Here is a 22,799-nt window from a genome sequence, read left to right as displayed (position 1 = left end):
TCACTCACTCACTCACTCACTCACTCACTCACTCTCTAACTCACTCACTCTCTAACTCACTCACTCACTCACTCACTCACTCACTCTCTCTAACATCTCTCTCCTTCTCGCTAAAATCATCATCTTCTGTCAGCATGTAATCTTTTCTTATTTGTCTTTAGATATCTATTCATTTTTCTGATATTATTTTTAGTTTTGATTTACTCTTGTTGTGATTATGTAAAAGAGTCTCTATATGTAAGGTTGTGCTGTTGTGTTTACGAATAAGGTTGTGTTATTTTAATCATTCATACACTCTTGGTTGTAAGTTATAGTGATAAGTTGTATTTCTCATAACTTTTTCTGTTGTATATCTTATCAGAATAGTGGCTAAACAACAACACGTTTACTAGTAAGTTTAAATAGCTTTTTCTATTGTATCTCATTTATCCAAAAATAGTAATCATCTGTATACAGCAGTTGGCAGATCTCCACACTCTTCCTTTCATTATTAATCTCTCTCTCTCTCTCTCTCTCTCTCTCTCTCTCTCTCTCTCTCTCTCTCTCTCTCTGTTTCTCTCTCTCTCTCTCACACTTGTCTCTGTCTTCTCCATACCAACCATCGTCATTTTTGTTGTCCCATTAACCTCACCACTCAGTATGTACCGAGTCTCTGATACACCACTCAGTATGTACCGAGTCTCTGCTACACCACTCAGTATGTACCGAGTCTCTGCTACACCACTCAGTATGTACCGAGTCTCTGCTACACCACTCAGTAGCTTCCTCTCTTGTCGGTATATTCGGTGTATATGTCGGGTGTATATCAGTGTATGTTAAAGTAGTGTGTATGTTTGATGTTTGAGTAGTGTATGTTAAAGTAGTGTGTATGTTTGAGTAGTGTGTATGTTTTGTGATAATTAGGGGTGTTTTCTTTTTGTATATGATATTTTTGGGGTATTTTTTTTATAGTTTTGTCAAAATACATACACATATACACATATATATACATACATATACATACACACATACACCATACTTCCGTTTACACATAAAACTATTCAGCATCAAACATAAAAATCTCATTACGGGGAAAAAAAAAAAGGATCCAATTTTGACCAGCTGCTCAGACTTAGCAAAATTAGAGGCGAGAAAAAAAATATTCTTCAGGAATAATTAGAAAAAGAAGATGGGCGCTCCAACCTATTAATGGTGACAACTAATATTTTTCGACTTCAATTAAACCTTGTTCCGACTCAATTAAGTTTTTGTGAGTGACAGCTTGGCAGGGGTGGGGGGGGGAGGAAGGATGGGGGGGGGGTGTAGACGTGGGCTCTTCCTCCTTTCCTCCTCCTTCGTCTCTCAGCCCCCTCCACCCCCCTCCATAAGAAGATGAGAGACTGCTGGAATCTAAATTTAAATTGTATACTCCATTGGTATGGCATTTGCGTTGGAGCCCTCCTGCCTTCTTCCCTCCTCTTCCTCTCCCCGCCCCCCATCCTCCTCCACCCCACCCCCCTCCATACCCCAACGTCTTCCACCCCTCGTCTCCCAAACCCTCCTGTTTAACACGGAGACACTGTCAGGGTGAAAAATTACTTACTTGAGACAATCATCTCCGTGAGCTGATTAAGAAAGAGGCGGTGTTAGTCAAAGCCGTAATAAAATAACAATGAAATAAGAGTTGATTTTTTTTTTTATCAACCTTTGTGATTTTTTATTTATTTATAATTTTGGGGGGAAATTTTGTAAACATTTTGTTGTGTTTAAAGAATATTTTTTTATTATTATTGTAAGTGTATATGGAAATTTGTTAGTTAAAATTAGTATTGTCTATACATTTCTTAAACTTATTTGAAAAATCGTTTCTTAAAGATCATATTGTTTGTAAATTACTGTACATAAACTTAATGGAAAATATGTCTTACGAATATATGTCTTGTATATACGATAAAAATACAATCCCTTTTAATTGCATATCTTCTAAATTCTGTAGAAATATCTAAAACACATTACTTAAAAAAAATCTTGTAAATTCAGTAAAAACATAAAAAAACCCACCTGACTTTTTTAATACACATTTTAACCCATGATATGATTATAATTCCTCAAGATTAACTGTAGAAGCTCTTCAATAATTAATTCTACTTACAAAAAAAAATAAAAATGGTAAAAACAGAATCTGAGCATCTCCTTCCCAAGTCGGCATCCTAAAAGTTCTTAATCTTTTCCTTGGAAACAGACGGATGATGGCTACACCTACTTCTTTTAACTAACTAACTCGATATAGTAGACACGTAATGCATTAAAGTTAGTAATTCTCAAACACAAATTCATAAACGTTTTCAGAAAGTATGTTGATCTAGTTTTGATTTTAGTAATATTGCAAGTAAGAAAAAAACCAAGACTCTTTGATAATTCACTTTCAGGCCAATACGAATTATTAGATGTACTAAACTAACAAGGTTGGTACTATAACTATAACTATCTGATGGGTGTATAAGCCCTTAACAACCATTACAACTACCAGTAACAACTACAATCATTAATATCACAATTATATAACCCCTAATGCAGAAAATCGTAACAACCATTTCAATAACCACTTTCATTATCAAAATCTACAACAACAACAACAATCAACATTACTGACGTATAAATCACCGCAATCACCATGGAAACAACTACTATAACCATCAATAACCACATAATATAACCATTCACAAAAACTATAACCATACCAACCACAATTATAACCAAAATTAGTCATTGCTATTAAACACTACCACCATTACCACCAACACCGCTACCACCATTACTACCACCAACACCTCTACCACCATTGTTACCACCAACACCGCTACCACCATTACTACCACCAACACCTCTACCACCATTACCACCATTGTTACCACCAACACCGCTACCACCATTACTACCACCAACACCTCTACCACCATTACCACCATTGTTACCACCAACACCGCTACCACCATTACTACCATCAACACCTCTACCACCATTACCAATCATCACTATCACCACTACCATCAGTCACAACCATCACCACTTCTACCATTTTTACCACCATTACCACAATTACTACTACCACCACTACCCATACCACTATCATCATCAACGCTACCACTACCACCACCACCACCACCACCACACAAAATTCAAACTTCACACAGGAAGAAAAAAAAAGTTTGGGGATTTTTTTTTCCTTTCCGCCTCTGTTGAGTTTAAACACGCTGAGAGTGAATGTTGTGTAGGAATGTTGGAAAGGTGTAAAGAAGTGAATGTTTAGTGAATGTTTAGTCTTTTAGAACATATATATATATACACCCACGAGTTAAAACATTCTGTAGTGAAATTTAATCACTTTCCTGATTTAACTGATGGATGTTGCTGTTGTCTTCGACCAGTGGGAAGGATAAAACACACAGGTATAAACATATTAATTAACACCTGTATATGGTAGTCTGAAGTTTATTTCGTTTTTTTCATTATTTTCTTTTATTCCTAAGTGAAATAACACGACCCAAACATCATAGATTTACGTAAAAAAAAAAAGGAAAACAAAATTTATTCTGAAAGTTAAGTCATTTTTACCTCATTCATAGAGAGTTTACTGTAATATAAATGACTAAATAACATACCACAGTATTTCTCTAAATAATTCTGTGCCCCCCAGAAAATGAAAGAATAAAAATAACAAAAGAGAGAGAAAGAAAGAAAGAAAGAGAGATAGACAATGCGCACAGAAAGGGAAGGGGAGCAGGCAGGCGAGGAGAGTGAGAGAAAAGGAGAGAGAGAGAGAGAGAGAGAGAGAGAGAGAGAGAGAGAGAGAGAGACGAGCGTGGGCGGTGGAGCGAGAAACTTAGCAGATAGAATATTAGAATAAAAAATTGCGTGCGGGCACCTTAATCCTCAACACAGAAACGCTATTAAGCTATGTTTTAGCTGCCAGGCCATTAAAACCCTAAGTAGATTCTCAAGTTTGGTGAGTTTCCTATTTTAGAACCTTTTCCATGGGGTTCATTCTGTTGGGGATTCGAACCTTGCCTTACCCCACCTACCAGTTACTATCCATATTATATTTCGTGTAATATTTTTGGTAATATTTGTGTAATTTTGTGTAATAATTTGTGTTATATTTCGAACTGATGTGTTTTGTTCATAATAGAGTTCATAGTCATGTTCATCACTTATATGAACACTTATCTGTACAAGTTTATCAAGAAATATGTAAAGTATAGTAATGGAGTAATATATATATTGCATATATTCACTTGGAAAATTATAAATCTTAAGAAACAAAACATATTGTAAAGGATAACTAGCATTTATACATATTACAATGGTTTATATTATTAAAAGGCATTGCAAAGTTTTTTCTTTATAAAAGTATTACAAAAAATCACTTACAAAATAATCAACCGGAATAAATAACTACAAATAAAAGTTCACTTTCTAAAATAACTAAACAGGAAAGAAAGTTTAAATGTGAAAGTTTATCTCGGGGTAAAAAGTTTAGTGGGGAAATTATAACTAGTTAGATTTATATGACTGTTCGTTGTGTGAGAAGTGAAATGATAAAAATAATGTTGAGGAAAGTAGGAAAATGAACATTACTTTGTGTACCTGTAGGAGATATTATTTAATAGAGATAATAAAGCATGAAATGATGATAATGATAATAATAATAATAATAATAATAATACGATCTCGTAAAATCTTTCTTTCTCTCTCTTATACTTCTCAATCTTTATCTTTGTTTTCCTCTCCTTCTCTTTACTTACACAGACAAACTACAATGTCTACTTTACGCAACACACACACACACACGCACACACACACACACACACACACACACACACACACACACACACACACACACACACATGCCCCCATAACCAGTCTGTACTTAGAGTTTTTTACAACACATAACTTAAAAAGACAGACAAACTTCTACCGATCAGTTCCAGTCACGCTTTATGTGTAAGGAAGAGGAAAGAGAACACACGATAACAAACAGAGAAGAATGTGTGCGAGGGTTAACACGAACACGGTGATAAATGAAAGTGGTAGGATAATAAGAATAAGAATAAGAAGAAATGGAAAATATGAACGAGGAAGAGGAGGAGGAGGAAGGAAATAAGGAGGAGAAAGAGAACGAGAAGGAGAATGAGAAAACTAAGAATGAAGGAGAGAAGGAGGATGATAAAATAAAAATAAGACGGAGAACTGAAGATACAAAACAAAAGATTACCTCAAGTAAACACAAACATAGACCTACACAAATTTTCTCATAACAAATGCAAATAAACAAACATAAAATAACAACAACAACAACAGGAATAATTCTACTGACAAATTAAAAAGTTATTATAAAGTTGAAGAATAAAACACAATAACAAATGTTGAAGAATTATAAAGATCAACAGGTAAACATCAGCAGGTAAACATCATTTATATTTTCTCACACCTTACAACCCTTTCGTCAGCGTTCACCCACTGTTAAATAAGAACTTCTTGTCATATACACCATCAAGGTATTTACATCAAGAGGTATTAGTAATTAGTAATAAAATCCTCTTATGAAAAAAAAAAAACCAATGCAATATACATCAATAAGAAATAAAACTCGATCTTTTGAGCTTCACTGAACACCTTGAGAAAACTTCCTGTATCAAAGACCAATACTAACACGTGAGTCACACCTGCACGAAAGGTAAGGCAGGTAAGGAGGAGGAAAACGACATCGAAAGTGATTGAAGTAGTAGTATTAGTGTTAGTTTGGATCGGGGGTATTATTTTCGTTAACTAGACCATGGAGAATGATGTTAAGGGGACTTTTAGAAATGACTGTAATTTAGCTGTCAAAAAGTAGCGATTTCGGAACTGCAGCGTAGCCTCACGGATCACTTGTCACCACCCTTATGTACCTGTTATTTACCTGGGGGGTCAAACCTTCCTCCTGCCCAACCCTTACCCCCACCATAACCCCCCCCCCCTCCTCCCCAACCACCCTACAGGTAACGGAATAAGAGATGCATGAATAACGCCAGACAGTCGCTCGTGCGTGATCTAGTGCCAGACGTTCCCTCCCGCCAATAGTGCCATTTCTGACACTAAACAAGGAGCATTAAAGAAAAGTAATACAGACGAGAGGGGGGGAATGGGGAGGGAGTGTTAGGTGAGGGTGAATGGATCGCTGGAATGTGATAAAGGTGAGGTATTATGGGCACTTACTATGTTTTAACTTACGACATATTGGAAGGAGATTTTGGTATGGTCTTAATAGTTTCCTGGTAGGGCGTCAATGTTGTGCGTCTAGTGTATCCCTCCGCCTCCCCTCATGCCCCACTCATCCACATCCACCTCTCAACCCCACTCCCTCCCCATTCCCTCTCATGACTTAGAAATAGACTCAAATGTAATGAAATATATCAGAATATATTATTAACGGTGAGAAAGGACATTGAAATACGTAGTGAGGTGGGGGGGGGGAGAATTAGAAATATATTTGGGTGATAATCTGGTGATATTATAGAGAGTGGGTTTGTGCTGTTCTATAATTCGTCACAGCATTTGTATTCTTGGTGCTGTGTGGTGTGGGCTGTGTACTGTGGGCTGGGCTGTAGGCTGTACTGTGGGCTGTGTGCTGAGTTGTGGGCTGTGCTGTGGGCTGTGTACTGTGGGCTGTGTACTGTGGGCTGGGCTGTGGGCTGTGCACTGTGGGCTGTGGGCTGTGGGCTGTGTCGTATGTGTTTATTTACCTACGTTTTAAGTCATCTCTATTTTCTGCCCCTTTCGATCTTACTGATGGATGTTCTTGAGTGAAGGATATTTTTTATTGAACTTGAGACACAAACTTGGATTTTTAGTTCACACACACACACACACACACACAGAATAATACCCCCGTGGTGTTGATATTTGACGATAATAAGCACTATAAACCTAACATCAGGAAAGTACACTATTGTGTGACATAGTAGAGGTGTGTGTGTGTGTGTGTGTGTAGGCATGTGTGTGCATGATATTTGTGTGTGTGTGTGTGAGAGAGAGAGAGAGAGAGAGAGTCAACGATTAAAAGAGTGCAAACAAATTACTCTTATGTTAACCAGTGAGAAAAAACATTCCTCAGGTAAGAGAATAAACAGAGTCAATCTTACATGACACAAAGAGAATAAATTATATTCCCTCACATTATAATAAGTAATATAAAGAGAATAAATTACTATATTTCAATACCATAAATAGAAAGAGAAAAAATTAACCTCTCTTATTTTTTCATCTTTAATCATCAAAAAAAAAAAATTCCTTGTTTGAAAGTACAACTGGAAAAAAATTATATACGTTAAAAAAAATAAATCAACATAAAGAACAAAATAACACTATTTTTTTTCTCTTTCTAAGTAAATTAAATAAATCACGGGTTATTTAAATACTTTTTATGGCGTATTTAACTTACATTTTCTTTAATCCAACACGCGAGAGACATTTCAGAGCTTCAGGAGTGATTTATTTCTCGTAAGTTTTTTTTATTTTTAATCGTAAGGTATAGTGACGTCACGGGTGTATAAGTATGTTTGGATGTTTTTTTGTTTTGTTTTTAAATATGACAGTCGACCAGTCTAGCTGTTATGGATAAAGTCGACCAGGTGATTTTTGTTTAATTTACTATCTCGCCGAGTGTTCTCCTATCTGAATGTTCTCCAGGTTGGGAGTTCTCCAAGCCGAATGTTCTCCAGGTTGGGAGTTCTCCAAGTCGGGATGATCCCTAAATCGGAATTATTCCGAAATCCGATAAACTGAAATCTGGACGATACTCAGATTAAACTATCCTATATATAACACAATCTATACACACACACATATATACATATGCATACTGTACGTCATACATACGAGAACATATATACATATACATATGGTATACGCCAGTAAACCCTTAGGAATGAATACAAATACACACATAACTCGATAAAACATACATACTGAGTCATAATCATTAATACATTATATACATACACATATATCTAAAAGCTGAATACATACTTGAATACATATATTTACACATGCTTATATACGAAGAGACATACACGAATCCATTTAGTCACACACACACACACACACACACACACACACACACACACACGGTCACCCACGTCTTGGTCAATAAGCTGTATTGAATTTGTCATTAAACTACTAGGGGTGCTTGTGGCTTTAGTCGTAGTTCCCCTCCCCACGTCAAGTCTCCTCCCTTACTCCCCACGTCAAGTCTTCTCCCTTACTCCCCACGCCAACCCTCCTCCCTTACTCCCCACGCCAACCCTCCTCCCTTACTCCCCACGTCACGTCTCTTCCCTCCTCTCTCCATCTCTCTCATTTATTCCTCTCTATATCTTATTCTCTTTCACACTTGTATTCTTCTTCCTCATTTATCTCTCTTTTTAGTTTTCCTTTCGTTAAATTTGATCTCTCTTCCTTTCTTTTCTTTTCCTCCTCATATAGTTTCTCTCTTCTCCTCATCAATCCCTTTCTCCCTCCCTCTCCTCCTCCTCTTCAACATCTTCTTTCCTTCACTTCCTTCCCTTTTCCTCGTCATTTCAGCTTTTCAACCTCTTTCCATCTACTCTTCCTCCCTCTTTCATTCTCCCTTCCCCTCCTCCTTGTTTCTCCCCCTTGCCTGTATTTATCACGTAATCATTTAATCAAAGAAGACTTATGTTATTATCTTCCTCTTACTGTTATTCCTTTCTCTCGCTATTTATTATTCTTCCTTATTCCTCCTCTTCTCTCTCCATATTTCCCCCTCACTGCTTAATTCTTCCCCTTACTGCTTATCCCTTCCCGTCACTCCTTATTTTTTTCATCTGCTTCCCACTGGGGATTTCTGACCCTTGGAACCCCCCCAGCAGGCTAAGCGAGAGGGGAGAGGGGAGAGGGAAGTGGGGAGAAGAGAAGGGAGCAGGAGGAGAGTGGGGAGGAGAAAGGAGAGAAGGGAGAGGAAAGTTCTAGCAGGATAAACAGACTACTTTTCCAACAGTGTGCTCAAAAAGGGTCAGTTCAGTTCAGGTCAGGTCAAGTTAAATTATCATCTGGGGTCAATATTCCTTACCCTGGTCAGGTCATTTGGTCAGACCAGGTCATCATCTAGATTCAATATTCCTCATCCTGGTCGGGTAATTTGGTCAGGTCAGGTAATTTTCTGGGATCAATATTCCTCACTCTGGTCAAGTCATTTGGTCAGGTCAAGTCATTCTCTAGGGTCAATATTCCTCACCCTGGTCTGGTCATCTAGTCAGGTCAGGCCAGGTCATCATCTGGGGTTAGGTCACCATCTGTCTTACCTCTAAACTGTAAACGAATATAATTTCAAAGGTGTTAAAGAAATCGGTGACATGAGACAGTTTTCAGCGGTGACTACATTAATTTCCAGGAACGGCAACACTGACATGGTAACAGTTCGTGGGCAGTCTTTACTTCCTCTCTGATAATGTTTTAATTCTATAAGTTTTTGTCTATTCCTATCAATCAGTCTCTCTCTCTCTCTCTTTTGTGTATGTTTCTTTAATCTCTGTCTTTTTTTTCTTGTTCTTCTCTCTATTGAGTCTTTCAATCTTTCGTCAAACACACGCAACCCTTCCAGAGAGAGAGAGAGAGTGTCCCTAACGCAATGTCTCTATGCACCAATCATATCAAACCTTGTTGACAAAGCAGCGACAATTTCAACGAACGAGGTTAAAGTGTGTTTGATTTTTTTTCCTTCCCAGCAAAAGAAGGTCAGGTTTTTTTCTTATATTTTTTATTTATTTTTTACCCTTGTGATCCCATGTGAGTGTGTGGGTATTGTTATCCTAGTAAGGTTCTGCTAAGAGAGAGAGAGAGAAGGAAGGAAGGATGAGAGAGAAGGAGGGTAGGAAGGAAGGGAAGGATGGGAGGATGGGAAGAAAGGAAAGATGGGAGAAAGAGGAAGAGCTAAGAAAGGAATGGAAGAGTAAAGGTTAGAAAGGATGGAAGGAAGGGGGAAAAGCTTGGAAGGGAAGGAGGATAAGATGGATGGTTGGAGGGATGGTTAGACTTAAAGAGAATCAGGTTCCAAGGAAATCAGGGGGTGTCAGAAGGTGTCAGAGGGTGCCAGGGGTGTCAATGGGTGCTAGGGGGAGTCAGGGGGTGCCAGGGGGTGATTGGGGGTGTCAGGGGGTGCTAGAGAGCGCCAAGGGGGTGATAGGTGCCAGGGTAGTGATAGGTGTCAGGCGGTATCAGGGGGTATCAGGGGGTGTCAGGTGGTATCAGGGGGTGTCATGTGGTATCAGGGGGTGGTAAGAGTTTCCAGCCGTAGATAAAGGGTAGTGTCAACACCAGCCTCCACAGCGACACCCGGAAAAAATGGAAAAATAACACCTGAAATCTTAAATTAAGAAGACCTTTTACGCCTTCCTCGAGTTTAATATTCAGAGTGTAAAAGGGAGCACCCGTCTCTCTCTCTCTCTCTCTCTCTCTCTCTCATCCGCCCCCTACCCCTCCCCTCTCCCTCTATCGCCATTCCCTTTGTCTCTACTTCCTTCATTCTCTCTCCCATTCGTAACCTCACTCCTAAGTCTTTCCTACCCTCTCCCCCTTTTCTCCCCTCGCTCTCTCCCCCTCACTCCTGTTCTCCCCCTCCCTGTCCTCCCCCTCACCCCTTTTCTCCCCTCCCTCTCCCCTATTCACCCCTCCTCATTTGCATGGGGAAAATGTGCTGCACATCGTAAAAAATATTTGGTCGCCGGGAAAACTAAGTTAGCTTTACTCTCGTCGGGTAAAATGGCGAGACGCGAGGAGGCCCCGAAAAATGTCGTGTTGGACTTAAAGCAACTCCTTTGAAGACGAGGCCAAATTGTGTTACCTCCCTCACCCCTCTCCCTCCTCACCTCCCCTCACCTTCCCTCACCAACCCCATCTCCTCCCCCCCCATCTCCCTCTTTCCTCCGATTTATCCCTTTCTCTCTCGCTCTTTTCCTTTCGATCTCTCTTTCCTTCCTTGTCTCTCTCTCTCTATTTCCCCTTTCCATCCACATTTCTCCCTGTCCTCCACACCTTTCCTCCCTTCCTCACCCCTCCCTTCTCCTGCCTTCCACACCCTTCCTCCCTCCTTCTTTCCCTCCAATCCACACCTCACCCTCCTTCTCTTTTTCTCACTTCCCCTCTTCCGTCTTTGTGAAAGGTGAAAGAAGGACAACAAGGATAAGTGAATGAGAATGAATGAAATGAAAGCTAAAGACCGATTGAAAGGAAGAGGAGGGAACGAAGAATTAGAAAAATAAGGAAATGAATGAAAAGAAAGAAAACGATGATCCGGAGATGAATAATACGATGAATTAAAAACGGGAAAGCATATGAAAGGAAAATGAAAGAAGAAAAATACACAGGAATAACTAAGAAGAATTAGAGATGGAAAAGAAAGAAGTATAAATAAAAGAAAAAAAGAACATGAAGATTAAGGAAAGAATAAACAAATGAAAATAACAATGTCAAGAGAGAGACAGTAATGGTAATAACAGAGTAAATAGTAATAACGGTAATAATAGCAATAATAGTGAAAAGAAAATTATTAAAAAAAGCAAACAAACAAGATTAAAGTCAATAACAAAAGCGATATAAAAACAACAACAACAATAATAATAATAATAATAATAATAATAATAATAATAATAATAATAATAATAATAATAACAACAATAACAATAACAAAACAAAAACAAAATAGTAAACACAAACAACCAGAAAAAAAAAGACAATCAAAATAATAATTGTTATTTTAAAGGAAAAATTTACGTATTTAACAAAAATAAAATAACAAAACTCAAACACATGATGATTCTCTTCTGTTCTACAATATTATGTTATTTTCACTAAGACATTGAGACTCATTGAAATAAAATAGAAATTATGATTATTTAGCGAAAGAAAAAGTTATTTGACTTTGTTGTTGGATTTCTTACATTAATTATGAAAGTGTATTGAAAATCTCTGAACAAAAGCCTATATGAGTTAGGAGTCTATCTGTCGGGTTTCTCTGTCGGGTCTTTATCAGGTCTCTCAATTGGGTATCATTGTCGGGTTACACTGTCGGGTTTCTGTGTCGAGTCTCTATCATGCAACTCTATCCGGCCACTGTATCGAATCTCCCCATCGGGTCAATCCATCGGCTACACCTGTCGGGATCTTTGACGGGATCAAATACTAAAAGAAAAACAAAATAAACACAACAATTTATCATCACTGTCGTTTGTAAAGTTGTATGATAAACAACTTCCCCTTAAAATATATAGTTTTATTGTCTCAAGCTTCGTTATCTGATGTATTTATGTTCAGATATTTCTCTCCAGGTAAAGTGACTCACCTGTGGGTCTTTAGAGTGAGGTGATACATGAAGGGAGAGAGAGAGAGAGAGAGAGAGAGAGAGAGAGAGAGAGAGAGAGAGAGAGAGAGACCATAACATAACAAACAATAACAACATCAAGATTACACAAAATAACTAACTCATCTCCATTAAGTTATCCTCTAAGTCAAATAAGTTATAAACACAACACCTAAACATCCTAACAACATCCCCATCTCTGTATCACAACCCTGGTATAATATAACCCTCAAAACAGACACCCTTACGAAATTCGGGAAAAATATATGACATCTACAAGTCATATTTTTTTTTTTTTGGTTACATTAGTTCATTCATATTCTAAGTTGAGACTGGGGAATACAATGGAGCTCCTCTTACCGTGTTCTTTACAGGACCCGGTCGTGTTGTGTGGTGGTGGTGATAGTAGTGGTGTGGTGGTGCTGTTGGAATGATGGTGATCTAGGATGGTGATAGTGGTAGTGGTTGGTGGTGGTGGAGTAGAGTGGTGGTGGTGGTGGTGGTGCTGTGGAATGATGGTGATCTGGGTGGTGATAGTGGTAGTGGTGGTGTTTGGTGGTGGTGGTGTGGTGGTGCTGTGGAATGATGGTGATCTAGGGTGGTGATAGTGGTAGTGGTGGTGTTTGGTGGTGGTGGTGATAGTAGTGGTGTGGTGGTGCTGAAATGATGGTGATCTAGGGTGGTGATTGTAGTATGGTTGGTGGTGGTGATAGTAGTGGTGTGGTGGTGCTGTGGAATGATGGTGATCTAGGATGGTGAGTGGTGGTGGTGGTGGTGCTGTGGAATGATGGTGATCTAGGATGGTGATAGTGGTAGTGGTTGGTGGTGGTGTTTGGTGGTGGTGTGGTGGTGATGGTGTATTTTATTCTCCTCCTTGTCGTGGGGTGTGTGTGTGGGGGGAGTAAGGGAGGGGGTAAGGGAGGGGGTAAGGGAGGCAGGGAGAGAGGGAGGGAGAGGAATGTCTAGCAATGTAACCTCCGAGTCTTTAGTTATAAAATAATGGGTAATTTGTGTCCACTGAGCCCGCCTCTCTTGTGTAATGTACAGAGATATAAACAACACACACACACACACACACACACACACACACACACACACACACACACGCACACACACACCCGCACACACACACGCGCGCGCGCTATTCCAAAGTGATATAATAACAATAACAACAACAATAACAATAAATTAAAACACTACAATTAAAAAATATATATATATTCACACACCAACATAGCAACATTTACACACCAACATAGCAACATTCACACACCAACATAGCGACTCTCACCTGGCGCATATTTTCCCCCCAACACCTGATACATATATTTACCTATATTAAAACTCGACAGGTGAACTTCACTTCTCGCCCCGACACACACAGGAAGCCTCACGTCAATATATCAACCAATTCTCAAACTCACGGTGGAAAATTAGTTTTGTATTGATAATAATATAAATGATATATAGAATGTGAACCTTGAGAAATATTAAAGAAAAAATCAACTCGTAGCTCTGAATGACAATGAAATCTAAAGTGAGTTTGTGTATGCATAATGGAGAATGGTATTTTGTGAGGTGTGTATGATGTATATTAACACACACACACACATATACTAAATATACATACATTACATATATACACGTATAATGTATGACTAGTTTATTGTTCAAGAAAATCCTTATAGTCAATATCGTCTTTGTGTTTGTTGGTAATGCAGTGGGTTATGGCTATTCCTTTGTGGTGATTGTCTTGCATTTGTAAATTGTGCTGGGGCGCCGTGTAGGTCTCTAGTATTTGTAACCCAAGTGTGGAAAATGAGATGTATTATTATTATTATTCACTATTATTATTACTATTATTATTACCCCTCTCTCTCTCTCTCTCTCTTTCTTCATTTACATATACACGTAACAAAAGGAAAGATATGTTTGTAGATTTCCTCTTGGGCATTTCGATAATTTAGGCACCTGATCAATACAACAAACTCTACATTATGACCATTACATCAATAGTAAACCATCCTACTTTCTGACACTCTCCACCTATCGACTCCTCTCACACGTGTTTGTCAAATTCATTTCAAACTAATACGTAAACAGTAACAACTTTTGACAGTTTAGGATTTTTTTCCAACTATTAAAATATTATGTATATATAAAGCGAGTTGGTGTTCATCATTTATCATAGGGTAGGGTAGGGTAGGGTAGGGTAGGGTAGGGTAGGGTAGGGTAGGGTAGGGTAGGGTAGCATTAGGGGTGTTCAATCACGTTCAGTTAATCTCTTATCACTATTTTACCACCTTTCTTGGTCAACCTCTTCAGTACAGTCACAAGAAACTGAACTTAACTGACTGACAGGATTTTACCCTCTGAGGATTATTTATAAGCACATAACCATTATATTAACCCATAAATAGTTAATATCAGCTTAATCAACCACTTAAGGTAAAAAAAAAAGAAAAAATCCCGAATATTATGAAAATTACTGTTCCTTTAGGTCATAACAAGTGAAATCGACCATTTTCTTCTCTATTTTGAGCAATAAACACACAGACATGATCGTTCACAATTTTCCTGTTTTATTCTTGTTTGTTAAATGTAAATATTTGTCTAGATAGCTAAATCACCCAGGAATTTCTGTTCGGTGAGTAAAAATAAATAAATTTCACTGTAAAAACGAGAGAGAGAGAGAGAGAGAGAGAGAGAGAGAGAGAGAGAGAGAGAGAGAGAGAGAGAGTAATTGTTGGTCAGTCCTTTCCTAAACAAGACCACCATAAGATAGACCCTCTTATAAGACCAGCCTGGGGTACCATGACCGTGTTTCCAGGTTAAGAGGAACCAGACGGCTTTACAAGATAGTAGTGGGAGGAGGAAGGGGAGGGGGGGTGGGAGGGGGAGGGTGAGGGGAGGGGAAGGATGGGGGGAATAGATGGTGGGCGAGGAGCTTTTTGTCTCATGCATAGTTGAGTAAGTGAGTGAATGAATGAGTGTATACGAGTGAAGGTCTTTTGTCAACATAGTCCAGCGCCATCACCCACCCTATCCACTCACGAACAGGCAAGATGGAGCAGCTGTTTTAGTGGAGTCTTCATTTACAGAACCTTGGAAGGCAGTAAGGGGGGAGACTGAAAGGTTTTTTTTTTTTAAAGTGTGTAAATGGAGATGGTCTATTGTCTCTACCTGTACTAACGTCATGCCACTACCACCTCCTTCTCCTCCTCGTCCCATTGTCTTCGTCCGTGTAGTGAATTAAGCGTTTAGGAATTTCATTGTCGTACTGTTTCTGTGGGGTTTTTCAGGTTAATTTTATCATTTTGTTTATTAAAAGTATCAGTGTGTTTCTGTTTATCATTCTGTGGTTGTATGTTGATTAGCTCAGTGTCACTCTATATCATTCTGTGGTTTTATGTTTATTACCTCAAACAATCACCCTGTTTATCATACTGTAATCTTTTGTTAATTAACTCAAAATGACACTGTTTATCATTCTACAGTTATATATATATACAGTATATATTAATTCATCTCATTTAATTTAACATCTTTGTATTATTATTCCAGGTTCAATCATTTATAAACAGTTCAAAAGAAGAAGAAAAACTCCTCCTCATTATCATCCTCAAGTGTTCAACATTTTCTGATCATTAGAGTACAGTACACGTCATCATTAAGCCACTTGTGTAATAATTGTTTGCAAATATTATACACTGAAGGAAGAGACAGAGTTGATATATACAAGGTTTTCATAGTTTAAGTGTTGATGGCGTCATTGTTCCTGGTGTATGTATAATGCAACCAGGATATAATGATGTTTATACATAAACTACCTGAGTCAATTAATTTACTTTATTATGCTTATTTTAAACTATATATATATATATATATATATATATATATATATATATATATATATATATATATATATATATATATATATATATATATATATATATACTTTAACTCAGAATTGGTATTGGTAGTGAAAAACAAAACAAAAAAATAATATTTGGAAATTATATATCAGTAATTTTCAATAGAATTTACCGTCTTAATTCCTCAAACATTTTTCTATATTTTTCCCTCAAATATTTTCCTTCCCCTAAACTTTTAATTTCTTCATTAAACTTTGTGATATACGAGTCGGCAGAAAAGAATTTTGTCCACAGTGAGATATTTTTTGGGGGGTGGGTTAAGAATCCTATTAAGAGTAATTAGCAAAGAAGGATCTCATATAGCACTTCACACTCATTCATCATTCAGTGGTGACAAGTTCCTGATGGTCTTGTTTACAAATGCTCTCAGATCTTGATGATTCGTCGATGGAAAAATCAACATCACTCGGGGCCCCAGCAGAGGAAGGAGTATTTGGTATCCATCTCCAGCCTGCCTACACACCCTACAGCCTGCCACACCATGCAACCTGCCACACCCTACAGCCTGCCACACCATGCAACCTGTCACACCCTACAACCTGCCACACCATGCAACCTGTCACACCCTACAGCCTGCCACACCATGCAACCTGTCACACCCCACAGCCTGCCACACCATGCAACCTGTCACACCCTACAGCCTGCCACACCATGTCACACCTGCCCTGCCACACAACCTACACCCTACAGCCTGCCACACCATGCAACCTGTCACACCCTACAACCTGCCACACCATGCAACCTGTCACACCCTACAGCCTGCCACACCATGCAACCTGTCACACCCTACAACCTGCCACACCCTACAACCTGCCACACCCTACAACCTACCACACCCTACAACCTACCACACCACGCAACCTACCACACCCTACAACCTACCACACCCTACAACCCAGCCCCCCTCCGTGCCAGCCAGCGAGGGGCTCTTCACTCAGAATATCACTAAAGTAGTCTTGCCCAAATCCTTAAACCACCATCCCTGTTCTTCTCTCAGGATGCCAGACAGGATACCACAAGAGTCCTGCCACACCCCACAGTCGCTCTCTCACTCTCCTTACCTCCTGCGTCTCTTTTATTCCACTTTTACCATAGATTACATTATAATTACATACTGTACCAATGACAGAAACTGTGCTGTAGTTCTGGCTAGTGTTAGGTGAAGGTTCCAGCCATTGTGATAGAAAGTTGATGTGTTTTTTCTGTTTTTGTATTTTTAGGTCATAAAATAATAATAATTATATGGTATGTGAAGATTAGGATGAGGAGTAGGACTGTAGATAATAGTAATGGTAATAATCTATTTCAGGCATAAGGTATACACAGATATCTATAAACTTATTACCATGAAAAAAGAAAAGTACATAACTAAACGTAACATACCACAAAACAAATAACATAAACATCAAAACAAAAACACTATGAAAAAAAAAAAAAGACTATCAGCATTAAATCTTTCTTTCCTCTTTCAGGGTGATGATGGGAACACCTTTAGAACTCTTACACACGGAGAGGTCTTCCCGCACTCAGAGGAGGTCTTGCACCACCAAAGACTCTGCAATGTTAAGAGGACATAATGGTGAGGAGTGTCCTCTTGGTGTCTAACTGTGTCTGGTGTCCAGTGGCTGTCGAGTTTAATGCCATCCACGTCAACCTTCACTGATGCCCTGCAGATTCCAGCGACTTTCACAAGAGGGTTGATGTTCCTGACCTGATGGTACAAGTCATGACGCAAGATGCACAGGTTCTTATGACGCAAGGGTTACATAGGTAATTATGACGCAAGGGTTACATAGGTAATTATGACGCAAGATGCACAGGTAATCATGACGCAAGGTTTACACAGATAATCACGAAGGAAGATATATATAGTTACTCATGACACACAAGGTACACAGGCACTTATGAAGCAAGATGCACAGATACTAATGATGCAAGATGCTCAAATAATCATGACGCAAGATTCAAAGATATTCATAACGCAAAATACACACAGGTGCTTATAATCTAAGACACTCAGGTAATCATAACAGAAGAGAACTAACCAAACAAAAGCAAAACAATAGCCATAAATAAACAAACATCTCCAAACATTCACAAAAGAACAAAAAAAAAATTATACAACAAAAATAAACAAGAAAATACAAAATCACATGAAATATATCAATACAATGAAAGCAAAACTATAAGAAATACAGTACTAAGGTATATGAAAAAAAAATTATATGAATGGTATAATTTTGGGGATGGGTCAATCTTGAAAGCTAAATTCCTCTCTTACTAAGTACGTTCTAGAGCTAAGTGTCAACCCCCCCCCCACCCCCCGCTCTCTCTCTTTCTCTCTCTCTCTCCAGTCACTGTTTGCTTTCGTTCTTACTGTAAACAAAAAGGGAAATAAATGAATGAAAAGTTATTTTTGCAACGTAGGAAAACAAAACCATCCGAAGAGATAAGAATTTAATAATAGATAGTGATTGATTAATTAAACTGAATTAAAAACGTTAAGAATGATTAGTTATATTTAATAAAAAAACTCAGAAAGTGATTAGCTATATACTGAAAACAAAAAACACGAGAAAAATATCTTAAAAACAACCTATAGGCCTACTAAAAAAAAACCAATAAACAACAACAGCAAACAAAAGAACAAGAAAAGAACACGAAAAGAACAAAATACAGAACAAGAACACGGGTTGGGGAGTTTCGCCATGAACATCTAACTTAAGGGAATTTGAGGAGATCGGGATTGTATCCGTGGAACAGTTTATCGTGTGGTGGCTTACAATCACGATGGGGGTGGAGGAATGGGTGGTAGGGTGGGTGGAAGGAGGTGGTGGTGGAGATGGAGAGGGTGGTGGGGGGATGGAAGGAGGTGGTGGTAGAGAAAGAGGGGGAAGTGGAGGAGGTAGGAGCAGAGAGGTAGAAGGTAAGGATGAAAATAGGAAGGAGACGAGGAGAGGAGGAGATGTGGTAGATAGGTAGAGGGAGAAGAGGGTGGGATTGGAAGTAGGAGGAAGAGAAGGAGGGTTAGAAGGAGAAGAGGATGGTGGGGGTGGAAATAAGAGGACGATGAGGAGAGTTAGAAGTGGATGATGGAAGGAGGAGGGGATGGAAGAGGTAAATAGACGCAGAGTGAAGGGGGTGGGTGAGGGAAGGAAACAGAGTAGGAGGAGGAAGAGGACTGGATGATAAGGAGAGGAGAAGGAAGAGGGAAGGTAGATACAAAGGTGATAAGAGGAATGAAGGGGAAAGGAGGAAAGAGAGATAAATAAAGAATAACAAATATATAATAAATAAATAATACTAAACAATTCATTTATAAACGTTAAATAATTACCAAAGGCTTTAAACAAAAAAATAAATTAAACAACATACATTCAAACGTTAAGTATTGCGATTACACCATAATGAATACAAACGTTGAACAATACTGAAGAATCCCAAGAAACAGCTGATTTATGTAAACAAACTGACCAAGTATTTTCCACAAAATGACCCCAAGATTATATAATTATGTGATGTAAAAAATAGCATAATTGTGAGTGATGATGGGCAAGTTAGGTAATAACACATTCTCTCCCTCTCTCTCTCTGTCTCTCTGTATCTCCCTCTCTCTCTATGTCTCTCCCTCTCTCTCTCTTTTACTTTCTTATTCTCTCTCTATTTCGTTCTATTTTCTCTCCCTATCTCTTACCCTTCTAAATATATTTATTCAAATATCTCTCCATTACTCTGTACATCTCACTTACTCCTTCTCCCTCATTCCTCTCCCTCTCTCTCTCTCTCTCTCTCTTTTCACCTATTTTTCTCTTTATCTCATTCTCTCTTTTCTGTCTCCCCCGTTAAGATAATTCTCCCAAAGATCTCGTAACACCCAATTTAATTATAAATATAATCCAAAACTCAGAAGATGATTATATTCTTATCAGTAAATAATAATTATATATATTTTTCCCTTGTGTTGTCCCATATTTTTTTTTCAGTATTAATTTAATTTGGTTACTAATTATTTAGATGGATATATTCTATCACAATTAATTAGCTTTATGGGAAGACAAATCTTTAGTTTAGGTGTTCCTCAATTATGTTAATTCTTGTTCGTGTTCTTCTTTAAATTCTTTTTCTACCTTTTATTCCTCTTCCGTTTTATCAAATTGTTGTTGGTGTTTTTATTATTACTCTTGTTATTGACTGTTGTGTTTGTTATTCTTCTGGTTGTTTTTGTTCTTCATCTTATTCTTGTAGTTATCCTTCTATCTCAAATTTATTCTACATCTTCTTCCTCTTCCTCTAACGCGACTAAAATAAAACGTAATAACTAAATAATCAAACAGATGTTAAGTATCAGTTGAACCCGAAAGAAAAAATATCCATGTATTTCTTTTATCATTTTTCCATCGTAATATCCAAAGAGGTTTTAGTTATTAAAAAACAAATTAAAACTGATTTGGTAAGATAATGCAAGAATATAGAAGTTAATCCCGTCTAAGTGTTTTGTATTTTGCGATTTTTTTATTATTATTATTATTTTTTTTTTATTTAGGGTGAAGTTTTTGTTGATGTTTGTTTGGTAAATAGATAAAAAAAAATACTTGGATATCTAACCTAACCTAACCCAGCCTAACCTAACCTAACCTAACCTAACCTAACCTACTTACACTAATAAGAATGAGACAAAATTTCATTTCAATCTTCCTCATAACAAAGCGACACACACACACACACACACACACACACACACACACACACACACACACACACACACACACACACACACACACACACACACACACACACACACTCACAAAGCTTTCTCAGATGTAATTCTTTTTCGCAATCAGAGACGTTCATTTTTTGTGTGTGTGAGGGAGGAAGAGGGTGGGGCGGAGAGAGGGGGTAGGGAGGGGGGGTAGGGAGGGGGACGGGGGTAGACAGCCTCATTTGTCTGCTGGCATAAAAGGGACAATTAATGAGCTTCAACAATTTTTACTAATGACTTAGGCCACAAGAGAGAGAGAGAGAGAGAGAGAGAGAGAGAGAGAGAGAGAGAGAGAGAGAGAGAGAGAGAGAGAGAGAGAGAGAGAAATTAAAGTCTGCCTCACATTTGACGAATTACTGTAATGATGTTGACTGCCACCTTCTGTCCTGTAAGATGGTGCGACTATAAGAAAAATAATACGTTTTTATGGGTAATAATAATAATAATAATAATAATAATAATAATAATAATAATAATAATAATAATAATAATAATAACAACAACACAGAAATCAAATCAACAAGTTAAATGACCAACTTAAAAAAATAAATAAATTACAACAGGTAATCACGACTGTATACAAATTAACAAAATTATACTTTAAAATATAAAATAAAACCATACTTATATAATTTCATATATTATATAATTATATATTTTATAGGAATAAAACAGATGAATGTGTCTTTTATGGACGTTTTGTCATGAAATATAATTCCATGTATTTTCAGATTTTTATTTAGTGGTGTAATTTTTTAATGTCTCCCCACGTAAAGGTGTATATGGTTTTATGAGGCCATTACCTGGACACACCTGTATGAATGTTGTATATTTGATAGTTTCTTTACTTATTTTATATATTATTGTTTTATTATTATTATTATTAGTGTTGTTGTTGTTACTGTTATCATCGTTAATATTGTTGCTATCATTACTATCATCATCCTTATTATTACTATTATTATTTGTATTTTTTCCTTTATTTTATTTTCATATTTATTTTTATGATTACGATTATTATCATCATCATTATTTTTACTATTTTCATTCCTATTAACAACCTTAGTATTACCAACATTTTCACCAATAGTATAAACTCCTCTCCTATTATTTACCCTCAGGCAGTACACACACACACACACACACATACACACACACACACACACACACACACACACACACACACACACACACACACACTTGCATGCCAAAAGAGGGACTTCCCCGCGGTAGGTTACAGCTGGACGCCTCTGCTGTACCGAGATATATTACCCTAACTCACAATACAGCAATACTTCCACTTACAAGCACTCAAGTACAGGTGAGGGCCTTTAGGAAGAAAGTGTGTTTGGAACCTTGCTTTGATGAGTAAAGTTATAGTAATTTGAGTGTATTTCCATATATAAAGTTATAGATAGATTCAAGTACTATTTTAAGAGGAGCGTTTACTATATGCTATACAATGTTAAGAATTAATATATCAATAAATGCATTTCCTATATCAACTAACATCAAAAACAGTTCAGTACAACTTGCTTCTTTAACAAAACTACAACAACTTTAATGGACGAAATCTGACAATAACACCCACCAGATTTCTCCCTCGTTTCATCAATTGTAAATATAAAAAAAAAATATTGAAAGAGAGATTACGTCACAAAGCATACCTCCTCCTACTGGTCAGGAACAAAGATGATAAAAGGTGGGG

The 22,799-nt window shown here is 37.7% G+C and overlaps 1 long non-coding RNA gene across 1 annotated transcript in view; it reads left to right on the top strand.

Moving 5' to 3' along the window:
• The window catches only part of LOC121879695, a 97,296-nt gene that overhangs the window by 70,664 nt on the left and 3,833 nt on the right, over window positions 1-22,799 (top strand). The window contains exon 3 of the long non-coding RNA XR_006091397.1: window positions 17,805-18,102. This is a non-coding gene — a long non-coding RNA (uncharacterized LOC121879695). The remainder of the gene's footprint in view (window positions 1-17,804; window positions 18,103-22,799) is intronic.

The sequence above is a fragment of the Homarus americanus genome, unplaced genomic scaffold (genome assembly GCF_018991925.1).
Source record: "Homarus americanus isolate GMGI-L3 unplaced genomic scaffold, GMGI_Hamer_2.0 scaffold60362, whole genome shotgun sequence".
NCBI classification, from domain to species: domain Eukaryota; kingdom Metazoa; phylum Arthropoda; class Malacostraca; order Decapoda; family Nephropidae; genus Homarus; species Homarus americanus.
This window is presented reverse-complemented; position numbering and strand designations above follow the sequence as displayed.